The following is a 21,073-nucleotide window of genomic DNA, read 5'->3' as shown; positions in this document are numbered from 1 at the left end:
AATGTTATAAGGAGTTCGGTCTAGACCTGCTCTATTTGAAAAGAAACCTGAGATAACTTCTGTTATGAATTGGTGCTATACAAATAAAACTGAATTGAATTGAATTCATTTTTTTGTTGTTTTTTATTTGATACTTTGGGTGATCATTAATTATTTGAATGCATACTTGGGCTTATGATGATTAATAAGCTGAAATAAAAACAAAAATTGAAAAATCCTAAGCTATGCTATGTTAAAATGCTTACATGATATAAAGTCAACTTAAAGAAAATGAGTCAATGGAACAAACTGGAATTATATCGCCTGTACTTAAAATACTGTCCACATTTAATTGCACTGAAAACAACTGAGTTACTTATACAGTTTTATTGTTGTCAGGTTTTAGAGTGTACTGGGAGTGAGAGGGAGCAGCTGATGTGCAGCCCTCTGGTGTGTGCACACACAGAGCCTTGTGTTTACCCGGGCATATGTGGCCGCAGCGTGAGCATGGTGTAGGGTCACCAGTTTAGAGCAGCAGGTCTACTGGTGCTAAATGGCCCCTAACCAACGATCAGTGCGTCCAGCATCTGCTGCAGCTCTTTCCTACCAGGACATTACACTGACCTCTGCCTCAGACCAGTATGGCTGTCTGAAGCCCAGTACTGACAACACTCCAGAAAACATCAACCACAGGCCCAATCAATGCCCTGCACAGAAAGCCCGTCTGAGTACTATTAAAAAAATCTCTAAAAAGGGATTGAGCAAAATAAATACTTTTTATAGTATATTATTATAGTATAGTATATAGTAGTGATAAGTATAAAGCACTTATATGGAAGTAAATAATAGCCATAATAATATATCTGACAAGCAACTGAATACCTAAATGTTAAAAGCATTACTGAATACTTAATATCAAAGTTTAAGTACATCTGCATTATTTTACTTTGAAAAAATTAATCTAGCTGAATTCATGTGGTTTTTATTTAATGGTTTAGAAATTGTAAAACTGTATGCCTTTCTTTATCTACAGAGGGAGTGTGTCTTCTACAAAGGCTGTGATGTTGAACCACCATGTTTAGCTCAAAAAGGATAAACCTTCCTACACTGGCTGTAGATAGGGCCTTTCCTAATTTTCATGAGTTTTGCAACCACCCTAGTTTCTCCTACACACTTCACAGCCCGTTTTCTAAAGCAGGTCATCAAAAACTGATATGAGCTGTGTTTAGTTAGTTGCAATCTGCAACTTCGCCACTAGATGCCTCTAAAGCCCACACAATGGTCCTTTAAATCAGGTAAAACAAAATTCAGTTCAAAACTTTAAACGTAAACTTTGTGGCTACCAAGAATACGTGTTCCGCTCGTATTTTCAGTAAAATTAATCCGAATCAGAATCAGAAATACTTTAATAATCCCAGGGGAAAATTATTTAAATACTCTTAAGTTATAAAATAACTAATCACATGACTGACAGAATGTAACAAGATAAGACAGCTTGATTTTTTGAAATATTGGAATTTGTGAATCTGAATTTGTTCAATTGAGGTAGAAAAAAAATTTGAAATTGCTCCATTTTAAATGAGCACCTGTAAAGCCACTGAGGGAAATGTGAGCACAATATGTAACCTTTTCCTATGCTGGAAAGTCAGTTTTAATATTACTGAACACAGCCCTATACCTCTTTCTAGCTAGCTAGATGTTGCCTAGCAACACAAATGATGCTGAGGCTCAGAACATTTTATGATCTTTGTAACAGAAAAGCAAGATCAAAATGAGTTGCAGGCTAGATGTAAATTAACAACTTTTTTTTTTTTATATGGCATTTTGTTGGCAGGTGACTGTGGTGTAAGTGAGATAATACCCTCCGAGTTCATGACTGTAATCAGGGTTCACGTCCTGGAAAACATGGAAAATTGGAATACTGGACTTTTAGAGACTAGTTTTCCAGTCATGGAAACAACTGGAAATTAAAATGACCAAAAACCCTGAAAATAATCTGTTTTGTCCACTCAGATCTACACCTCTGACCACCTGCATATTTTGCTTGAAACTGGACTGTTGGCATGCGCAGTATGACCAAGTTCTCCTGCGGCAACTGACCAAAGATTTTCCCATAAATTTACATATTACTTTATTTTGTCCTTTTATAAGAGTTAAGGAGGAAATGTGAGAGATGAACATTTGTAATGTGCTGTGAAATTTAACACATTTCTGCTGAAAAACTCTCTATAAGATTTAACTTGCAAAACGAGCAAAATCAACTGGAGGCTGTGAGTAACTTTAACATTTAATGCACACAGAGAAATCTGGGGAGTGATTTACTTAATATTAAAGCTGTAATATGAGTGTGAGAAACTGCCAGGTAGCCTTTGTTGCATCTCTGTTTCCCTTGTTTCCCGCCAACTCTCTGCTGGTGCTGTCTAATGAAGGCATACAATGAGAAGAGAAAATTGTGTCTCATGTAGCCAATCGCAGATAAATACAAAGTAGCACAGAAATCTCTACTCAGTGGATTGTGCTTAAAAATAGCATTTTATAAAAACCTGAATGAAAGCAATGACTCTCCATTTTTAAAAGAAATGCTTTCATATTCCATAAACAGACATATTAAGGTTAATTTATTGTCATTTTAGACACACTGTGAAAAAAGTAGCTGAGTCAACAAAAAATAATTTTCTATAATTTCTATTAAAATATATATAGTTTTCAGCTTTAGTTTTACATACAAATGATATGTATTTATGGCTTTTTCATGTTTAATCAAAGATATTTACACATGTAAAACAATGAAATTATCTATAAATACAGGCAAACACTGCTAAAATACAAATAACCAGGCTTAAATTTACAGAAGAGTGCTGTTATTATTAGATTTTCTAATTTTAATCTGAATTTTAAGTTATAGAACTATAATAAAAGTAACCATCTGTGAAATTACAGTAATTATTGCTGTTTTCAGTGATGAAAACTGTATTTTGACAGTTTACTAATGTTTATACACTGATCAGTTGAAAACTTCCATATTTATACAAGATATCTGTCAATTAATGAACAAATCCTCGTAAAATTACTGAACAAATACTTTTGTTAGAAATGTTGTAAAAGTATTAAATTTGAATTTATTCTATTACATAAACAGTAAATATCTGCCAAAAAATTTTAGGTTTTTTTTCTTCAAATAAGCAGTCATTTTAGTATTGTTTACAGTTACAGATCTTTCACGTTATTTTACATTAGACATGTAAATTCACAAATTGTTTTGTAATTTTATTAATTCATATCTAGATTAGAATAGAATAAAGACAAATAAAAATAAAATAAAGCCAGAATGTATACAGAATGTACAATGTCATACACAGTATGGTGGAGGATGAGGCTCACAGCCTGAGGGAGGAAGATGCTCTGTAGTCTGGTGGTACGGCAGCGGATACTCCTGTATCTCTTGCCAGAAAACAGCAGAGTGGACAGGCTGTGGCTGGGATGGGTGCTGTCTTTTGGTGTCCTTTAGGCTCAGGCACCTTACCAACATCACTCACTACATTTACATGCACAATATATTAATATTTTTTTTCTTATTCTGCAAAAGACAATATTCCTACTAAGCTGTTTATATTTCAAATGAAAATGAATATTCTCCTTTATGTGCAGCTGTGCATACTCCGATTAACCTAACTGTTAATGACTGTTAATGTACTGCAGTCTTGTTGCTCCGGTGATAAAAGTGAACTGCTGGAGCTGCTTGAGCCATTTTTGTTTTGTTCAAACACAGCCTCCCTCTTTCATTCGTTCAACCACCTTCTTGAAAAGGCATTGCGACATTTGCACATATCCACAGCTGATAAAGATAGTCTCATTCCCAGTCTGTTAAATACTGACGCAGGGAATGAGACACAACAATCAACTATCTTCAAGCCACCAACCCAAAGTGTCTTCCTTTCTTTCTCGACTCTGATTGGTTGCTTTCATTCAGCCACAGTGGATTCTTGCAAATACCATTAGGAGCACTAGGAGGAGCCAGAGGATTTTTTTTTTTTACAGATTAACTGTCTCATATACTACTGTCAGGATATAGTGAAAGTTTCAGCAAATATGACAAAAAATTATTTTTTATAAAGTACTGAGCTTAAAATGATATCTATAGCAATGAAACCTCATTGTTTTCCAGATACTCATTAAACTATTATAGTTATAGATTAATGCTGTAAATGTCACTGTAATGTCAGTTTTCATGCTCAAGCTTAAATGAGGCGGTATTATGAGTCTACTAGAATCAAAGGTTTGGACCAAGATAGTGACCAGTACACACAGGAATCACCTCTGGTGACTCTAAATTGATAATATTTGATTTTTAATCCAAGGCATGCTCTACTGGCAAACCCATCTATCTGTCTAACCTTATTCTTTGCCACGGTACCTGGTCCCCATGGCAACCCCTCCCCCTCACCAATAATGGACTGCACTCTTCTTTAAACACAGGATGCTTGCCATAGCAACAACTTCCTCACAACATTAGTCTGGTATTACCATGGTCACAGCTTTTCAAGTGCTACCTGTTTCCTGCTGGCAGGCCTGAGACACACAAAAGTCAGCCTTTCACTGAGGTCTGACATTTACTGCTTTCTCTTTGGCTCTGTCTGTGTCACAGCCAGCATAGTACACCTTCATTACACTACATCTACTGCATATCTACATATCTATCTAACAACTGTTCTGTAGTGTTCAACCGCACAGTGCTATTTAATTTAATAGTATAACATTACTTTCGAAATGACTTCCCTTCTTACTATGCTTCCACTGTGCAGCCCTTCAATTGATGTAAAATAAGATTTCTGTCTTCAAAGAATTGTGTATTTGACTTTATGGATGGCTTTATAGTGCAGTGGAGAATGTATACAGAATGCTTTAAGGAATTTGATTGGTTGTTGTAGTAATGGTGGACTCAGGCAGTCTTAGCCAGCTTTTTTTAAATTATATTTAGCCCATATTTAAGTCATATGGGACATACATTGCATTAAATTAAAAACTACAGTTAACACAATACATGCTGGAATAATGTGTATTGGAGAAGAGGTATTCAGTCATCAAACAGAGTAATACATAAACATATCAATCAGTAATGATTTCTTTGAGGTGTCTAGTGTTAAAAAAAACTATCCATGTCCATGTGGGTCCCACATGTGTTGGTACCAAGTGTGAACCTGAAGTCGGGGAGTTGCCATGTCATTTTTCTGCAGCCCGCAGTGGCAATGTGCTACAAGTTGAGCTACTCTCATTAAAATATACACTAAAATGTATGAAAAGAATAGGCAACGCAGTAACAGAATCTTGATTCATATTTCATCAGCACTTCCTAGTTTGACATGACTGCATGTTTGGTGAATTTGTAAAAAGTTAGACACTAGTGTAGTGGTCCAGTGGGACTCCATTAGCTTAATGTCTTCACAAAGAATGAGAGTTTTAGTGACTTTGATGGACTTGAGGGCATAACTTAATTTTGGACATATTTAAGCAGCGTGTCCTGCATATTGCTTGACATCATTGGCCTGATTCATTAACTTGCTTAATTTGGCCCTTAATTAATTACGTTTTATAGACTACTGGCCTAATTTAAAGAGTGCCTATCAAAAGGGATCCTTTAACCCAACCAATGTGGGCTTGACATGAGGGGCCGACCCACATATGTTGAAACCACATGGGACACACATTTCTTTATATGTTTTTACTTTCAGAGACGTGTTTGTCAGTGTAACATATTGCCACATTTCAAAACAATACACAGTCGAATAAAGCAACTGTGCTCACCGTGCCCATCTGCTCCTCTCTGGCTGTGAAACCCACACAGGTGATCCGCTCCCAGTGCGTGAACTCTAAACTGTTGCTTCTTTATCTGCTGGCTGAGGTTTTTCCTGATTGCTCCATGTCTTCATGACAGAGATAGATTCACTTCTCTGGCTTTCCCCCTGTGGAGTTATTACCTCTGCATCCACACACGCTGATTACATCTGTTCAACCCCGCGCTCTCACACTCTGCTGCTGCTCTCCTGTACGACAACACCCTGTTCCATTCTGCAAAACACCTTGTCCTTCCTCCTTATTCCTCATCCTCTGACTTTCTCTCTCCACCCTCCCCTACTCATTTCACAGCATGCACACACACACACACACTTGATATTCAGACCACAAGTCACACCAGATATTCAATATACACATATGTCCCCTTTGGTTGGAACAGTACAAAGCAATGAGGCTGAAAATGTGCTCATGTTCGATGAAGCTCCCTCGTTCCGGTGGCAAAGCTTTGGCATATTTCACAAAACCAATGATCTCCGACAGGCACACATACAGAGCACTTTAACTCGGGCTGTGGCTTTAAGACCGTGACTGATAACTATGATTGCAGTTGCAGTGAGTCAGTATATTTAGTGGAGGAACTAAGGCCACTAAAAGTCGAGATTGAGTTGGTTAAACAGGCACAGATACTGGTTCCCAACCTATGACACATGTACCACTGTCGGTGCTATGCGGAGGAATCTCTGAATTCCTTTAAAAAATTGAATAAATGAATTTCAAAACATGTAATACTGTCAACATATATAAGATACTAAGTGGAGGTAAAATGGTTCAAAAACACTGGAATTGTGGCTCCAAACATGAGAAGTGTGGACCAGGAGGACCACTTTTCTACCAAATTAGCTCTGGTTCATAAACGCTCATGAAAGTATGTTTTCTAGATTTTTGTCTGAGAAATAAAGGAATCTTTCTCAATCATAATTTGTCTTAGATCTCATTTATTTTTACTGCTGAAGCCTCATATTTGCATCAGAACTGACAGTGGATTTTGACCCCCATCCAATTGTTAAAATGGATTACATTAATAATTTAAGTAACAAAAACTCAATTTTGTAAGTTAAAAACATTCTTGATTAAGTACTTTTTACTAGGTATTTTTTATTCACAGTACAAGTAAAAAATAAGTCACCTAAAATTACTAAAAGAATGTTTTTAACATAGAAAATTAAATTAACTTATCTGGTTTTACAGTGTAGAAAGGGATCTTTAAATGGCAAGTATGGACAGAAGGTATGATTAAAGTATGAAAAACATGTTTCTATGGACAAATGGGCACCCGACTATTGTTTTAAGAAAAAGGACCATGGGATCACTATGACAAAAAACGTTTATTACTGTAAAAAACCTTAGTCCCTTCTTTTCCTTTATGTGAGGGTATTTCCACCCTTTACAGATCAGCAGCCCAGATAGCAGCCATGTTTGATGGCACACGTCTCAAACCATCGCACTCTAGCTGCCCCAGTAATTATTACTGCAGGCAGTCCTCACTGGGGAGGAATGAATGGTTATTAGGACTCACCTTGTCCCTTTGGAACCTTTGATTGGATTATGGGTGAAAGACAAAGGGGTGCATGCATTCATGGGTGCTTAGTAAGCATTTAAGAGACTAAGATGCACTAAGAAAGTCAGCAGGAAACTGCAAGTTGATTTAAATCTGCATATCGATCATAGGCCTCAAGGTCAATACATGACCGCAGTGGCCAAGTGTATGATGGGAAACACTGAACAATGAAAGAACTACTGTAATATGAAGAACTAATTAACCCTAGGTTCCTCTATTGCTTATTTCTCTCCTCAGATAATTTCATAAACATATTTTAGTGTACTGTTTATCTGTAACGAGAATGTGTGTGACCCTGACCAGCCACCATTGTGTCCTGCTATGGATGAGTTGAAACCAAGTGCAGCCAATGAGAGCAGCTCAATTCACAGTACAGGCTTCAAAAAGCCTTCTTGGCAATGACCATAATGCCGAACTCGAGACTTCAAAACTGCACTCCACAAACTGTAACGTCACGATAGGTTCATACTTGATTTCTTTCTCTGGGAAGAGTAAAATTCCCCCAAGCTATGTGTTCTGTATTTCTAGCTACTCTATGTGATCTTCTTTTGATAACCAATGTAATGTTTTTACCTTCCATTCACTGAGCCTCCCCTGAAACTATTTGGAGAACCCTTGGGGAGGCCCGTCTCCCACATTGGAAACCTCTGGTCTAAGACCAAGACACTACAAGCAAACATGTTATTTTTTCAAAAACTGGTCATGTGAGATTTTGTGCTATTTTGCTTCCATAATTATTTTAGACTGGTGGTAATACCCAATATACACATTTAGGTGTTTATTTTAGTGTGCTTTGTCTGTTTGTGTCTGTAGAGTTCACCAAAATGTTTAACCCTAATCTTAACCCACCTGAATCCTAACCCTGACCCATTTTTAAACATGCATTTCAGAAAACTTGTAATACAAAAAATAATTGTCTTAATGTAGGTGATTAACTGGGGAAGTTAGAATTGATAAAAATACATTATCAATCATTGTCCATCACGGTCTCAACAGAAAGTAGCTCTTGGAGTTCATTGCATCCATATCTCTTCCCTCCTCTACAGCGTCTGCTCTCTGGCAGGCTCATATTAAGTCCAACCCAACCTCTTGAAGCGTGGCAGCCAATCAAAGAATGACCACCTGAGACCATGATGCTCATTGCTAATATGGCCCTTATGAGTAAAGAACATAGCTCAGATGAGAGAATATGGGTTGGAAGGCTTAATGTGCTTATGCATCCAAACACAATCACAAGCCCTTTGGAATTGTAATTTTTTATTGGCTATAAGGAAAAGCACTGAAAAATAGCCATACAAACATCATTGCTCCTACTCACAGCAAAGGAAAAGGACAAGAGTCATTTAATTGATGAAATTGAAAAGAACACTTGACATTACAAATCTCCACAGGTTCTGTGATTCCAGGCAGCAAGGATGATCTCCGAGACACATTCAGCTCCATTTTGTTTACATACTCAACAAATTCCTTTTGTCCCTTTACGTATTTTGCTGGCAATTGTCTCAGCAAGCTCAGAGTGTCAGGAGCTCAAATCTCCCTGAAATCAGCTCTGTTAACTCCAGATGTCTGGCTCCCAGAGAGATGAATATACAACGCAGACAGAGAGGAAACGGAGAGCGGTGCTGCAGCTGCACTCGCAGAAACAGGTACACATATCACAAAAGGGCATATAAAGCAGCACTTAAAGCAGCTGCATTTTGAGAATTTGATTGATGTTACAGAAAAAAAACCATATAAAAGATCAGAACCATTTTAAAGTGTGGTTCCAGGGGGGTTGAGCATAAAGATACATCCTCTGGTGCTCCACTGAACCCGTTGTTGTTAGGATTCGGTTTGCACACAGGTATTTGCAGCAGATGCAGGTATCAGCTTTATCCCCTTCAACCTCCTCTCCACCCCACCCTCCCCCACTCTGAGTGCTCCTCATTGAAGCAGACTGCAGCCCTCACCGCTGCTTACCGGGATTGGGCTGCAGACTTAACGTGCTCTGGCATCCTCGTTACAGGAGCCGCTTTCACTCATTAATTCACTCAGAGCCGTGCCAGCCTGGCCTCAGAGATAGGGTCGGTGGGGGTGGAGGGGCGGTGGGGGTGGTTGAGTCACAGCCCTACAAGGTAACAAGAGAAACAGGCTTTGCCACAACATCACATTGTCGGCCCTGCTGAATATTCAGAATGTGTCAGCTTGTCTGAATAGCACTTGCCACTCTGTCTGCTCGCAGTCAAAAGAGAGTCTCCTGTTGGTACACATGAGCCCCAACCAACATTTTAATACACACACTCTCTCCCTCTTTAGCCAATGTCGTTCCCATGCAGAAGAGACCTGAGTGGCTTTGCTTTATGCTCAACCAATCCAGTGAAATTCTGAAAACACATTATTGAAGCCAAGGTGTGCTTCTGTGTGTACAGAAAAAGAAAGGTCGAGTTGAAAACCTCAGCTATGTAAGACAGAACTGAAAATATGTACGTTTTTTTGCCCAAACAACTTGTTTATATGGAGGATGAAAAGTATAAAAATAAAGCCAAAATATCCTGAATACAGCTGCTGCCATCTTGGCAGGTGGTGTCATTTTGAGCCAGAGTCTGCACAGTAATGGTCGGGATTGGTGAAGCAGTATCAATTCAGTTGAGTCGGCCTATGTGTCCAACCGACTGACAATCTTCAAATAACTAATTAAAGTAGTAGAAGTAGAAGATAAACTTATCAGCACTAAGAGAAGCAGGCTATCTAAAAGGACAGAAACTTTGTTTGATGTGTATTTTGATTTTTTTGTTTGGCCCATGTCCCATCTGTTAACATGGAATGGGCTAGGTTTCTATTCTGCAGTCAGCTACCAGGGGGCGATAGAGATGTTTTGGCTTCACTTTTTTCCCCTCATCTTCCCCCATATTTTCTGAGGCCCCTACTTTGAAAAACACTGATGTGTGAAGCCTGTTTCCCAGTATTTGTGCACTTTCTGCCTGATTTCTTGGTTTCTGGATTTTGCCTGTTCCTTTGGATTTGTTGTTAGATCTGTTTTGGACTGCTTTCCTTGTATTAACCTCTGCCTGCCTGACCATCCCGTAAGCCTCTTGTTACTTTTATTTGTTAAATCAAACATCTTTTGAACTGCTCCTCTGTCTTACATCCCTTGTCTTCCTGCTACCATGCTTGCACCAGACATTGGTACTCAGCCGTATTGTCCTCAGAGCTAACTTGTATGTTAAAAGGAAATAAAAAATATAATAGCATAATTCATATTCATCATAGAATTATAAGGCTACCAGGAAGCAAAAGTTCCCAGGGTCAGTCAGCTGCGTCTCCAGGTGGCAGCCTTGACTCAGAGGATTGTGAACACTGGAGGGCAGAGACTGAGAGCGAACGCCTCGGGTTGTTTTTTTTTATGCATGAATCCTCCTCCTCCTCCTCCTCCTCCTCCTCCTCTGGTCTCAAAGGAGTGGTCAGGGTTATGACCAGGGTCACCCTCCTTGTATTTTTTTTCCTGCCTCAAAGCACTATGAAACGGTCAGCCCATCAAAGCGCGGATTAACTACTCCTAATGTGTGTGTGTGTGTGTGTGTGTGTGTGTGAGTAGGTGGATTCTCCCACAGCCTGGCCTTACCCCCTTCCGCTTGGCAGTCATGAATACACATTAGTGCTCGAATGCGTTCGAGGGGTCGGCAGTTCAAAACAGTAATCATGTTTCCATATTTGAACTCTCTCCACCTCTGTTTGACATTGTCTTTGGTGCTGCCACTAACGGAGCGAGCTGGTTTTCAGTTTCAGGCCGCCACACTCGCCGCCACTCCTCATCTGTGGAGCCTCAGGGTGTCTCTGCCCGGCCTGCAGGCCACTGACGTGCCATATTGAGCTCCATTCCTCCAGCTTATATCAAGCACTCACATACTACAGCGACCTTTGAGGCCTTTCCTTCCTCCCATGTGATTGGCACACATCCAGCTTAAATATGACTGCTGCTTGCTTGTTAGTTAACTTTCAGCATTCTGTCTTTTGCATGCGTCCATCCTTTTCTTGGTGATTCTTTCTGAAACAATCACAACTAAAATGTCACTTGAGGTAGGCTTTTCTCTAGAAACTGTGGAGATAAAGAAAAGTAAGAAATGAAGAGGGAGCAAGAAAATGGATTACCATTAGCGTATGTAAGAAAATGACTGAGCCTCGGTGCTCCGAGAAAGATATAAGCCTCTAGCCTTTGACACTTGTTTCCAAGCAGAGAGAAGTATGGAGGTCTTTTCTTTCTTGTTTTCTGGAAGGAATAAGCTTACTCCTGGAGAACAGGGAGAGACATATTGTCCCGTGCAGAGTGGTGATATCCAGCGGAGCGCTTTTGATCCATCAAGGTTGTTACAGAATTCTGATAAATCTCCCCGCTGGCCGCCGTCCTTGGCCATGGTGAAAACTCTGGATTAAAACATCTCTACTCCTCCTCTGGCCGATGTGATGAGTGGATGGAGGGTGTAATTGGGCTTTAGAAAGGAGCGACGCCTGCTCCTGCAGCCACACTCCCACCCCCCTCCACCTCTTTCTTGAGGCTTTGGGCAAGATAAAAACAAAATGGATGGCTGCAATAGTAATGAAACAACCAGCTGCAAAGGCTGGAGATGGGCTCAAGATGAACGGGAGAGCAAATGAGTGACGAAATAAGTGAATTTTGTTGAGTTAAATCACCCCTGGTTTGTCTTTATTTTCAGTTTCTCAGGTTTTTTTTTTGAGTATTTGTGCTCATTACCTTATCATCAGTTTGATTGAAGGGAAAAAGTAAAATATGCTGATGACTTCTCAGAGGTCTGGGGAGTTTTTGGCAGTCTCAGGGGTTTTGCACCGATCGTTTACCATGTGAAGTGATTATACGGCAACTGGCCCCTTTTGTTATCTTGGCGAGGCAGTCTGTTGTAAATAGCTCTGAAGTTATCTGGGCGGCACAGTCACTCGGAAAGGAATAATTGGATAATTAATTTAGTCCAGGACAGGTCAAACGGATTTTCGTCTCGTCTGCCTTTCTGTGGCTCACAAGGTCCTATAGACACATGATTGATTTATGCCACTATAGGATAATTAAAGGGCCTCATCTGCCCCTCATCCTCTGCACAAAGTACAGTGGGTAATGAGTGCACATGAGAGGTGACTTGGGTTAGACCAATATATATACTGAACATTTACCAGGACAATACTGGCCTTTTATTAAAACAGACCTCTGACCGGTTGATATGATGCAGTTACATTGATTGCATGTTTAGTGCGCAATTGATCAGCACTCCAGCAGTTGTCTTTAGGAAGCACCTAATTCAATGAAGTGATTCCACACCAGCACATCAATATTAAGTATTAGTTTTATTAGTATTATTAGTGTCATATCCGGTATGTGGACCAGTGAGGGGAAATTATCTTACAGTAACTTTAAGCAAAGTCAAGACTTGACCAAGTGATTTTCCTTTCCAGGTAAATGGTAAATGGACCTGTACTTGTATAGCGCCTTTCTAGTCTTCTGACCACTCAAAGTGTTTTTACACTATATCCCACATTTGCCCTTTCACACACATTCACACAGTGATGGCAAAGCCCATCAAACATAAACTAATGTAATGTCACTCCTAACCAACGTTTTTTTTTCCTAATCTAATCAAACTGTGAACAGTTTACGTTAACCATTCATGCTTTTTTTGTACATAATACAAAAATATTAAAACAAGTAACTACAATCAGCACAGATCACATTTGAAAAAAATGTATTAAATTAAATTGTCATGGATTAGTTCATTACATTTTTGATTACGACTTTAAACTAAAGCTAGTTTAAACATTTTTTTTCATGAGAACCAATGCTCTATGAACCCTCTGTGCTCTATGGATCTTGATAGACTTTGTTTAATGTTGTACATCCACATAGAACACACATAAATGCACAGCATCGGGAGCAGTTTGGGGTTCAGTATGCTCTTTCAGTATAAAGCTCAGTTTATTCCTCAATCTTTTTGGTTTTTCATTGTTTTCTGTTCTTTAGGCAGTGAGTGACAGATAAACACACACAAAGGGCTATTAGAAACTGAGTAGAATTAGCTGATCAGACACCGTCAGTAATCAACACACACATTATTAAACCATTAATCAAACAAATAACTAACAGCAGTCAATGTCAGACAACATTATCATACTTTAGCGTTTCTATAGAAATAAATAAATATATACATATCAGTTTGAAATGCTCCCTGCACTTGGAAAATATTACACCAAACTCCCTTTAAGAAATGTGAGACATTAATAAGTCCAGAAACACATGATAAAAGACGTGTAGTCTTCTTGTCAATTCAGCATCAGTATAATCTGTTAAGATAAACTGCATTCCGCTTTTGTAGCTGCACTCTTTCAGTGGGAGCAGCTGTGGGAATGAGACGATCCGTTTAAAACATTTCTCACTAAAATAATAAGTTCTTGTTGGTGGATCATAATCAAACACTAACTCATAACACTGTTAATTCATGATCTACCACATCTGTCCTGACTAAACCCTAATTTGTGCAAACATTACATAAATCGCTGATTGTAAGTCAGGTGCCATCAATTCAAAGTTAATTGGAGAATAAATTGGAGGTTTGTAGGTTACAAATGGGCTCTTTAAAACCTCTGTAAACAAGATTTCTATGCTCAGATTCTTTTTTTAACTTTTATGGACGAATCAGACACCATCAGAGGTGATCTTAAGACTAAAATCAAGTATAAATCTCAGATAATTCTTTTAAATGATTATAGGTGACTTTAGCAGCAGAGAATCATAATGCTGGATTACAGCACAAATGAAGTGAAGAATCGAGTTGTTTGAATACATATTACACCATTTATATTAAATGTAAATCAGTCTTCTTACTTATTGTCATTTCACAGTATATACAGCATTTACTGCATTTTACATACATGAAACTACATTTGTCCTCTGCATTTGACCCATCCTATATGCATTACTATATACATTAGGAGCAGTGAGCAGCCGTAGGCTCCAGGGCACCTTGGCATACTATGGTCCATGCTGGACCCTCCGGTTCCCAAGCCAAGTCCCTACAGACTGAACTGCTGCCGTTCCCAACAATGCAGTGTCGCTCGTAGTGACTTAACCTCTGAGGATTTTCATCAATTCTGCAGCTCTGGAGCTCATAGTTTTGGTTTAATTGCAGCTCATCTCTATCATCAACCAGGTTTCAAGTTGTAGAGACTAGCTGGTGAACATAGTGGAGCATTTAGTGGCTAAATATATTGTTTATTTTATATTTAGATATATTGATTGGTTAAACAGAGCTAACAGTGAATTAAAGGTCTGAGTCGATTCCGGCAGGGTCTGGACCTTTTCTTTTATAGATTGGGGTTGGACTGTCTCATTTCACTTCTCTCTTTTAACTGTGCGTATAGACACACAGAAGTGAGGATAGAATCATGAGGAATGAAATGCCAAAGTTGTTCACAACACTCGCCAATAAACAGTGAATGATGACCATTGTACACAATCAGAGATTAGCCACTTGGCAAGGAGATATCTGTAAAGTGTTCTTCAGTTTCTTTAACATTATTTAACATCAAAGAAAGGCAGTCTGCAAATCTTTATTTACTTATTTGCGGCTGGATCCAAGTGTAGCTTGGCTATATTCTGTACTGCATGCTTGTGCTTCTCTGTATTGGACAGTTGGACATATTTGTGGGATTGATTGTTAGTAGTAATCAGAGGAAGCTTGAAGGTCCATACAGGCCTGCTGTTAGGAGGAGACAGTCCATCACCACCAGGACTGTGCAGCAATGGTTGGTGGAGGCAGAGGAGGCCTTGATGGAGTGTTACAGGACAACCGACTGGGAACTGTTTCAGGATGACCACGGAGACGACATAGAGGGTCTCACCCAGTGTGTCACAGACTACATCAGGTTCTGTGAGGAAAGCGTTATCCCCACCAAGAGGATTCACTGTTTCCCCAACAACAAGCCCTGGATCAGCAGGGACATCAAAGCCCACACAAAATAAGATGGCAGGAGATAAAGATGCCAAGAAAGACATTCAGAGGGAGTTGAGGAGGGCCAAAGACTGTTGCAAGAACAGGATAGAGGGGAAGCTGCAGCAGACCAGCACGAGAGAGGTCTGTGTGTGTGTGTGTGGGGGGGGGGCATTACTGGCATGAAAAGGTCAGTAGGTTCAGTGGGGGGGGACAAAAGGTGCCAACGAGCTAAACCTGACCCACAAACCCCCTCCTATCAAACCTTGGCTTCCCACCCTCCTCCTCAACCCCCCCTCAGACGAACACTGGTTTAAACTCCAACCTACAACGCCCAAACTTTTTGCTATTAACTATTTATATTTAATTTCTACATGTACAGTTTAGTTTTAGTCAAGCTGCTCAAATATTTGCATACCATTCTTACTTTAATATTGCATAGTGTCTATACTCATTTATAGTCTTATATTTTCTATTATATTTGTAATATTTTATTTTTGATATCTTGTTATACCTCCACCTCTGTACTCTTTCTTTTGCACCACATTGCCCTATGCTGCTGTGTCAATTTTGAATTTCTCCTAAGGGGGGATCGATAAAGGAACATCTTATTGTATCTTAAATAAGCAATGTACAAGCCACTGTAAAAGCCACTTAGTGAAGGATATAAAAATGCTTACTTTAGTCCTATCTGATTGTTGCAGACAAAAATCAGTAGTTACCTGTTATTCTAGTGGCTGTATTACAGAGCCAACCCTATGAGTATCAGCTGATGCTTGCGTGTTACCATAAAGTGGACACTGAATATTGGCATTGGATGTCACTTTCACAGTGTGTGATCGGCCAATGATTGTAATCACAGGAACACCAGGCTGGAATGGTGCGCTGTGTGTGTAGATCAGGCCACTTGCGGGTGTTGAGCTTTGCCAGCAAACACACAGAGAGCATGATCTCCAGCAGCCAATGAGGTACAGACAGACACTGATCAAACCCCTGCTAATATATGCTTATTTTGTTCAAAGGGTCAGTGAAATAATTCCACCTTTAAGTACATTTTCAGATGAGAGTTTTCCTGCAGACTGGTATCATGAAACTCTTTTGGCATGTTTGGGTTTCATCCCACTCTCATCTCATTAGGCAGAATAAAACTGGACAACACAGGAAGTCGTGAGGCTCCCCGGTGCTCTGTGGCGTGGCTTGGGAAGAGGCCTCATTAAAGTGATTATTCTGATTAGTCTCTGAATGCATCCTGGAGTGAAAAGCTCTAATCATCACACACTGCTACATCCAACCCCGATTGACATCTAACCCTCTCAGTTTACATAGAAATAATACCTACATCAATGCTGAATTTGGGAAATTAGCCAAGCGGGCTGGTCATTAAATCCCTCTACTGAAGGAGATACAATGTAGAGGAAGTGAAGGTCCAGTGGATCAAAGCAGAGCGGTCTCATCACCTTTATTATTCATGTTGTATAAATGATTTCACTCAGTGAGGATGAACCAAGAGCATGTCTCATCCTGCAGGAGTGTGGTACTGTTCCTCAGACATATGTTTGGTGTATGTTTTAGCTTTTGGAGATTTAGAGGAAATGATGTCCAAACATTAATTCAGTTAGCTGAACAAATATACTCACTGATACAAACTTTGTCTTCTACAATGTGACAATTTTCCACCCACCTGCATTACACAAGGATAGAGAGAGAGCACAGCGTGCACAGGTGTGACATTGCCATCCACCACTGAAAGCTGTTGGGATTCAATTTTTATTAGTAATGCTAGACATCATTTTTTCCTGCTTTTTATGTTTTGATAGGACAACAGAAGATGGACAGGAAAAGGAAGAAAGAGAGGAAGGATGATATACAGCAAAAGGATCCCGGTTGGAATTGGACCTGGGCCGCTGCGGTAAGGAATCAGCCTACCATGTGCCTGATCTTCCAAATTGTAAGGCCCATAGAGCAAGTGCACTAGAGATTTCCACCGGGAGAGATGCTAACTTCTGGTTTAACCCTTTGCTAACTTGAATGGGGATAAATGATCTAATTGTGCGGAACGTCTACACTTTCCAAATGCTATCGGACCAAATGGATCAAATTCTGATGAGTTTGAGTGAAATGAGTTTTGATGTCAAATTTGTGGAAAAGTTGCAGTGATGGGACAAAATTGCAAGGTCTGGCAGAATTCACGGGGATTGGTTGAATTTGCGTTCATTGTTCCGATTGCAACAGTGCAACCTCCTGGAGGGAATGCTTTAAGGTACAAAGGGTCACTTCTGGAGTTAAAGCTCCAGGATTGGTCCAGGTCTGATACACCAAACCTAAAATCCAGCAGAGCTTGTGCAGAGTTACTGTACCTCTGGGTCTGCTTGGGAAGCCCCAGTGAGCTTCCTGACAACACACACATACACACGCACACTCGCACACACACACACACACACACACACACACACACACACACACACTCGCACACACACACACACACACACACACACACACACACACACACACACACACACACACACACTAAGGTGCATATTCCAGGTCTAAAAGCATGTGCTGCTCTCCGTGGCTCTGATACGGGGGAAATTACCCTCTTTCAGAGTACAGCCTTGATGTGGAGCTGCAGCTGGAGGCTTTTAGTGTTTTTGTTGGTCAGTCGTAAAGATGGTGGAGGTGAACGCAGGTAAGGCCGTGCTGTGTGGTGCTGATGCTGAGAGCTTTTAATCTCCATTAAGGCTGCATAATGCCACATTTCAGATTTGATTTGATTTGACGTCTCTCGCCTAGGCCCTAATCACCCGCCCACGGCCGGCACCCAGCAGGAGTGCTGTCATTACTCCCCACCGAGCCCCACAGCGGATGCTTGTAAAAGCTGGAATGGCTTTCTGCTGAAGCACACTAGATTTACTGTGAGAAATGTTACAAACCTACAGGCTGCAAAGTATAAGAATTCTTTAAGACAGAGTAATATATCCAGAAATATCACAAAAAAAACAAGTGACTAAATCAATAAATAAATCTTCATGTCAGAAAAGAGATACTGTATGTAGTAAATTAATACATACTGGAAATGAATGTATGAGTCAGTTGGTGTTAGCATAAGTAATGAATGGTGTATTAAGGAGTAAATAAAGACAATAATGGATACATTAAGGCATGAATAAGTCATCAAATAAATATGGGAATAAATGAATGCATAAAAGAAAGAAGGTATGAAAAATAAATAATTTAAAGAATCACTAAAAAATACATGTACAAGAAAATAAGATTTATGTTGTGTAAATGTATAAATAAATGAATAAAAGGATAGAAAAACAACTCAAATTAAAGCTGCAAGCAGTGATGAACGGGCCCCTGCACTCCACGCAACTTGAGGTGTGCTGCGGCCGTGTCACGTGCCAGCGTAACACGTGCGGACCACAACATGAAAATTTCACATAAATCGGATCAAAATCGCCACGCAGCGCTAACTTCCTGTCGCCAGTAGGTGGCGCTATCACTATATCTGAATATTGTCATGTAGACGTGTTCAGGGCGGGACTCTTATCAGACGTGAAGTTTCGTTGAGATTGGACCATGTACACTGAAGTAATTACAACTTCTTTTTCATTTGCTTTGCTTTTTGCTTGTCCAATCTTGATACACATGCATACCAATTTTCGTACATGTTGGTTGTATGTGTCTTGGGGGCTGATTCTGGGGGGGCGAGGCTAAGCCATTTTGCGACGCCCATCTGCAGGACCAAGACAATACGTTAGCGTTTGCCACTGAATTTTGTGCAAAGTTTCATGAGTTTTCAGGTAAACGTTGGTAGAGACAGAGGGGATGACATGCAGCAAGGGTTCAGGAAATTAATCTTTGGATATATTGAATGAATCTTGGATATATTGAATCACAGTTTTTCTCAATTGTTTACACACAAATACTGGTACTTGAGACACAATGACCACAACATGTAACTCATGCACCGACCCCCTGAACCAATTCTGCTAAACTACAAGCACAATTCCTGCTTTACACTCAAATTGCAGTTCTAAAACACACTTTTTTCAAAACACTACACACAATTCTCTGCAATTGGCATAATTTTCATGGAAATCTTTTTTTCACAGGGAACACACTGTCATTCAAAATTCTAAAGTTAATTGCCCTACTATGCACACTGACATGGGCAAACACCTGTTTGTTTTTGAGGGGAAAATAAAATATATTTGTTACCATGTATTTGTGTGTTCATTTATTTAGTATAAAAACAATATTCTCAAATATTTTACAACACACTTATGTATGTACTGTCTGTAGTAAGTGTAACACTGAACAAAAAAAAGGCCTAAGTCATTATGATGAATGGAGAAGAAGTGTTTTCCATTCATCATAGTGTTTTACACTGAGCACATCAGTGTTCAACTCGTTCTTATAAAGTCTATTCATATGATGGTTTGTGTGTGTCATTTGAAAACAAAATACCATTTTGAGAAGAAATAACATTGTTTTGAATGTAAAGTTTCATTTTGCAGGAGAATTGAGGGGTTTTGCCCAATGTGTGTGTGTTTTTTGATTTGCGTGTAGAGTTCTGAGAGTATGAGGCATGCTTTCAGAAAATGTGTGTTAACAATCGAGAAAAACTGTAATCTTTGAATATACTGAATGAATCCTCGAATATATTGAATGAATCTTTGAATATATGGAATGAATCTTTGAATATATGGAATGAAGCTTGGATATACTGATAAAAAATTGAGAATACCGAATGAAATTCAAAACCTAGTTGTATCCTTTTCATCAAAGTGATAGCCTTCTGAATTCGCTGGTTTTACAAAATAGCATCAGTTGAAATTCTCACCTCTTGCAGCAGCAAAATACAAGATGGCAGCAGTGCCTTGATGACGTCAGTCAAGTTTCATTCCATATATTCAAGTTTCATTCCATATATTCAAAGATTAATTTAATATATTCAAGGTTCACTCCATATATTCAAGAATTCATTCCATATATTCAAGGTTCATTCAATATATTCAAAGATTCATTCCATATATTCAAAGGTTCATTCAATATATTCAAAGATTCATTCAATATATTCAAAGATTCATTCCATATATTCAAAGATTCAGTCAATATATTCCAAGATTCACTCAATATATATTTAAATTAATTAAAGCAATTATTAAGGGAACAAATTGATGAATGAATAGACTGATTCATTACCAACAAAAAAACACATGTCAAAATATTTATTGAGAACTTCAGAAAATTGAGTAACCAAATGAGTGATTGGTGCATATAAATGGGTAAATGAATGAATGAAAAATATCACTTAATCAGTAATTAAAGTCGTTAAAAGAGAATGAATGAAAGGCAAATGCTGTGGATGCACCACAGTTCCAGCTGATATATAACCCACGAACAGAAGCCAAAAACAGAGAGAAAGTGAGAGAGCAGCCTGCTAAGTGTTATTGGAGTGTAATGATGGCGTGCAGGTCTGGCCCAGAGAGAAGATGTGTTTTACCCTGCACACCGACTATGCAGTGCTTGTTAGCAATCAAAACCATGAGATTAGGTACACAGCAAAACACAAGACCATCTCTGTGAAGCAAACCAGGCTGAGAGGAGGAGGAGGAGGAGGAGGCGATGGAAGGAGAAGGAGAGGAGGCCCTTGTCCTTGGGAGAATAAACACAATGACTACATCTGAGAAAGCAATATTGCTCTGGTAAA

General features: G+C 39.3%; 1 long non-coding RNA gene across 1 annotated transcript in view; it reads right to left on the bottom strand.

Annotated features, from left to right (window-relative positions):
- LOC127367485 (uncharacterized) overlaps nt 1–21,073 on the bottom strand; it is a 260,661-nt gene that overhangs the window by 126,423 nt on the left and 113,165 nt on the right. The window lies entirely within an intron of this gene.

Source organism: Dicentrarchus labrax, unplaced genomic scaffold (assembly GCF_905237075.1).
Source record: "Dicentrarchus labrax unplaced genomic scaffold, dlabrax2021, whole genome shotgun sequence".
Taxonomy (NCBI): domain Eukaryota; kingdom Metazoa; phylum Chordata; class Actinopteri; family Moronidae; genus Dicentrarchus; species Dicentrarchus labrax.
Note: the sequence above shows the minus strand (reverse complement) of the source record. Positions and strands in the feature narration are given on the sequence as shown.